Genomic DNA, 5,472 nt, shown 5'->3' with positions numbered 1-5,472 from the left:
AGGCAATAATAAATTGGTTATTATTATATTATATTTCATTGTTCATGATAATCGTTTATTATCCATGCTAGAATTGTATTGATAGGAAACTCAGATACATGTGTGCATAAATAGACAACACCATGTCCCTAGTAAGCCTCTAGTTGACTAGCTCGTTGATCAATAGATGGTTACGGTTTCCTGACCATGGACATTGGATGTTGTTGATAACGGGATCACATCATTAGGAGAATGATGTGATGGACAAGACCCAATCCTAAGCCTAGCACAAGATCGTGTAGTTCGTATGCTAAAGCTTTTCTAATGTCAAGTATCATTTCCTTAGACCATGAGATTGTGCAACTCCCGGATACCGTAGGAATGCTTTGGGTGTGCCAAACGTCACAACATAACTGGGTGGCTATAAAGGTACACTACAGGTATCTCCGAAAGTGTCTGTTGGGTTGGCACGAATCGAGACTGGGATTTGTCACTCCGTGTAAACGGAGAGGTATCTCTGGACCCACTCGGTAGGACATCATCATAATGTGCACAATGTGATCAAGGAGTTGATCACGGGATGATGTGTTACGGAACGAGTAAAGAGACTTGCCGGTAACGAGATTGAACAAGGTATCGGGATACCGACGATCGAATCTCGGGCAAGTATCGTACCGCTAGACAAAGGGAATTGTACACGGGATTGATTGAATCCTTGACATCGTGGTTCATCCGATGAGATCATCGTGGAGCATGTGGGAGCCAACATGGGTATCCAGATCCCGCTGTTGGTTATTGACCGGAGAGTTGTCTCGGCCATGTCTGCATGACTCCCGAGCCCGTAGGGTCTACACACTTAAGGTTCGATGACGCTAGGGTTATAGGGAAAGTATGTACGCGGTTACCGAATGTTGTTCGGAGTCTCGGATGAGATCCCGAACGTCACGAGGAGTTCCGGAATGGTCCGGAGGTAAAGATTTATATATGGGAAGTCATCATACGGTCACCGGAATAATTCGGGGGTTATCGGTATTGTACCGGGACCACCGGAGGGGTTCCGGGGGTCCACCGGGAGGGTCCACCTGCCCCGGAGGGCCCTATGGGTTGTATGTGGAGAGGGACCAGCCCCTTAGTGGGCTGGGCGCCTCCCCCCCTAGGGCCCATGCGCCTAGGGTTTGGGGGAACCCTAAAGGGGGGCACCCCCCTTGCCTTGGGGGGAAGGCAACCCCCCTTGGCCGCCGCCCCCTCCTCAGATTGGATCTGAGGGGGCCGGCCCCCCTCTCCCTTGCCCCTATATATATGTGGGGGGTGGGAGGGCAGCCGCACCCCAAAAGTTCTGGCGCAGCCCTTCCCCTCTCCCAAGTCCTCCTCTTCTCCTACGGTGCTTGGCGAAGCCCTGCAGGATTACCACGCTCCTCCTTCACCACCATGCCGTCGTGCTGCTTCTAGATGGAGTCTTCCCCAACCTCTCCTTCTCCCCTTGCTGGATCAAGGCGTAGGAGACGTCACCGGGCTGTACGTGTGTTGAACGTAGAGGTGCCGTCCGTTCGGCACTAGGATCATCGGTGATTTGGATCACGACGGGTACGACTCCATCAACCCCGTTCACTTGAACGCTTCCGCTTAGCGATCTAAAAGGGTATGTAGATGCACTCTCCTTCCCCTTGTTGCTTTATTACTCCTAGATTGATCTTGGTGATGCGTAGAAAATTTTAAATTTCTGCTACGATCCCCAACACTCCGTCCCTGCGACTCTGGGAGGAAGCGAGCGAGCGGTCTGTCGGTTTGGGTCATAGTCTGGTTTGCGAGCTAACAATTCTGTTTGAGAAATGCACACGCTTCTGTTATCTGACGATCCTGCATGTTGAGAAACTTGTGCGTGCGCTTCTGTTATCTGACGATTCTACGTTTCGTGTTCGCGTCGGAGTGACGGTTGCAGGACCGATAGGTTCTGCTTTCGAAATTGGAGCAATGTCAGATTGGTTCCTCTGTTCCATCACCTACATTGTTCGTCCGTTATTTTCAGGTCTCAAACGCATGTGCCCTTGTGATACTCTGGTAGCCCTATGTCAATTCTTGTTCTACCGGTAGGTGTGTGTGCTCCCATCCTAGATGCAAAGAGTCCTGTTACCGTTGTTCTGATGCTGTTCTTTTCAATTGTTTATTGTTACCATGCTTTCCTTATGTTCCCATATGGCACGATTGATTGATTGTTGTTTGTTGTTTGATTGATTGGCTTGAGATGGATTGTTGTTTGTTGTTTGATTGATTGGCTTGAGATGGATTCCTGTTTGTTGTTTGATTGATTTCCTTGAGATGGATTGTTGTTTGTTGTTTGATTGATTGCCTTGAGATGGATTGTTGTTTGTTGTTTGATTGATTGCCTTGAGAAGGTACAAACCATGTAGGCCGATTGTTGCCTTGAGATATTACATGTTTATATGGCACGATTGATTGCTGCTTGTTCATGGTTATTATAATTGATTGATTGTTGTTTGTTGATTGGTATCTAATTTTGGTATTGGTATTATTTTTTCTGAACTTTTTTGTGATTATTATGCCTTCACATTGCACTGCTCCCAGATCCATATCGACATGCCTACGCTGTCTGACAAGGATAAAGATGTAAGGAACTCCTCCCAAGAATCTCTCTTGCTCCTTGTATTAACTTGGCGACTAGACTTGCTTGTTATTTTTTTCGTGAAACTGGAGCTCCTTGTTGTAACCCATTATATGACTTTATGAGCATGCGCCACTTTCAGGTTATGAAAAAAATGGGGTGCTCCAAACAAGATTGACTTCCTCTCTTTCTTAAACAAGGCATGCAGAAGATGTGCGGCAAGTAAGTAACTCTATGTCGATATTTAGAGTGTACTACTTCACAGTGCCATCTTTCCCAATAGATTGAAATTTTTTATATTGATATTTTGTTGAATATCACATGTTTGTTTGCACTTCATACTTTGGAAAATATTCCTAACGTTGATAGTAATTAACATGTATTTTTCTCTATTGAGTACTACTTTGTTTGTTCTTTAAGTGTTCTTATTTCAGAAGTCTGCTCTGCACAAGTGCAACATGGCTGGAAAACCTGCTGTTGTTACTTGTGTTGTGGACAGTATGACGGACAACCTAAGGCCTACTCGTGCAGATGCAACTGATGTGGCAAATGCGGTGCTCGATGGTTAGTTTTTGCATCTTGCAGATATCTTATACTTTGGTGATCCTGTACAGCTGCTCATTACTGCACCCAAACAAACTATAACTACACAAGTTGTAACATGAATCATAATTGTTTTGTTCAGGTAGTGATGCCATTCTCCTTGGTGCTAAGACTCTCCGTGGGTTGTATCCAGTTGAGACTATTTCAACGGTAGGCAGAATTTGTTCTAAGGTGAACTTTCTTTAGGAGGTCTATATGTTCTCTTGATAATCACATGCCTGTTTGGGAGGGCATTTGTTGATAGGTTCCCTTTTGTAGTTCAAATCAGACTTCAATACTAATAAAATGTTACAGATAAATACTATTCTTCCGAACAGCCCCTAAATGTGTTCTCAACAAGTATATCCTTGGCACTCTAATGGAATCTAATGGAAATTAACTCCTTCCTGCCTTTTCTCTCTTCATAGTTGGTGATATATTTTCATGAATTGTATCACAAGCTGAGAAGGTCTTCAACCAGGATTTGTACTTCAAGCAAACCATGAAATACGTGGGAGAACCCATGATCCACTTGGAGTCTATTGCTTCCTCTGCAGTGCGTACTTTGTTTCTTTTCCTTTTCCAACCTTTTGTTAGTGTTTACACGGGAACAATTTCTGTCTTCCATTGATTGAATATTAGTTTGTGACACTTAAGTCTAAAAATAGTTCACTACCTATTTGCTAGGTGCGGGCTGCTATTAAAGTTAAGGCTTTGGTCATCATTTGCTTCACCTCATCTGGATAGGAGAAAAGGAGTATTTCTTCTTATAGGCGCTTCACCTCATCTTGCAGTTTAATAGAAACTGATTCATATATTATGCCGTATCGAGTATCTGCAGGCGAATTGCCAAGTACAGGCCCACCATGCCATTCCTGATCTAAAAACATATCAATTGAAGTGGAGCTTCACAAGCGCATTTGAAGTATGTGAACATCCTATTTCCTTGTAACCTTTTTAGTGTGGTGTTCAACTAGACTCACTAATTAACATGTATTACCACGTATGTAATACATCCATATCTAGAAAAATCTAAGACAAGTAATTCAGGATGGAGGAAGTACTATAGAATTTTGCCCGATAAGAAACAGTACTGCTTATATTGAACCAAGACTTGTCTGTGGTGTTTGGCAGTGTGCCACTATTATAACTCATATTTGTTGCATTATCTTCCTGCAGGCAAGAAAATAACTCATAGTTAGAGGCCTCTTTCCCATGCTTGCCGATCCACGTCACCTGGTGAGTTAACCTGCCTTTCATCTGTTGGCTACATTAACCATTCTTTATTGGTTCTTTTCAATTTTAGAATACATGACCCAGTATATATGTATAATATGAAAAATAGGAACTACCTATAAATACCAACGTCCTTGTTCTGAACGTAAAGGGAATAATGGCAGTTGGTGTTAGTGCATATTCCCAATATGTGAAAAGTGGATGCTTTACATACCCCAAGCCAGTGAATTAATTCTGCTTTTAGGGTTTTTTCTTGCATCATGTTCTACTTACAAATGGAATAAACATTAGACTGCATTTCACTTTCAAACTGTTGGCAAGTCATCATAAGCTTTGGTTAATCAGTACATTATTTCAAACTTGACTGGTGGTAGGCTGGTGTGTTTATTCTGTATAATACAAACGCAATACGTGAGCTTATAAGCTGGTGTGCACCAGTGAGGCTGATGTTTGGAGGTTTCATCTTGCATCCACCTTGAATTATTTGGTAGCTAGAATTCCTTGATTTGGACCCAACAAGTAAGAAGCTTAGTTTGCCTGGTGATTTGTACTGACATTGTTTCTCTGCCCTGCAGGCTGAATTTACTAGCACTAGGAATGAATTACTGTTGAAGGTTGCTCTTGACCACGGCAAAGCATCCGGTGTGATCAAGTCGCAAGGCTTACCTTAGCCAGAATTTCGATAAGAATGTTGCTCATGTTACACGCCTTGCTTTCTCTAGTAAGTAGAACAAGAATACATTAACATTTCTTTTATGTCCGTATGTGTACACTCATAATATTTGAATTACAAACCAAATTCTACATAAATAAGCATGCGTCTCTATGCCTACACACTTGTGGGTATTGTTGAAGATAATCACTTAATGAGCCTCTAACTAGCTTCCTATTTTCAGGAACGAAGATCTGGATCACCCTCACCCCTCTAGAGAAATCAGTTTACTCATTCAAGTTCTGGAAATTCTTTATAGCTTTTTGACTTTACTTCGGTCTTTGCATGATTAGCTTTATGTTTGTGCCCCTATCTATGTTTGTTTCTTTTGTGCAAGTGATCC

The 5,472-nt window shown here is 42.7% G+C and overlaps 1 pseudogene; it reads left to right on the top strand.

Annotated features, from left to right (window-relative positions):
• The first annotated feature begins 2,535 nt into the window (after positions 1-2,535).
• Positions 2,536-5,088, top strand: LOC125532737 (pyruvate kinase 1, cytosolic-like; annotated as a pseudogene).
• The last annotated feature ends 384 nt before the right edge of the window (positions 5,089-5,472 follow it).

This window comes from Triticum urartu, chromosome 1A (assembly GCF_056163025.1).
Source record: "Triticum urartu cultivar PI428250 chromosome 1A, HENAU_Tu73, whole genome shotgun sequence".
Lineage (NCBI taxonomy): Eukaryota > Viridiplantae > Streptophyta > Magnoliopsida > Poales > Poaceae > Triticum > Triticum urartu.
This window is presented reverse-complemented; position numbering and strand designations above follow the sequence as displayed.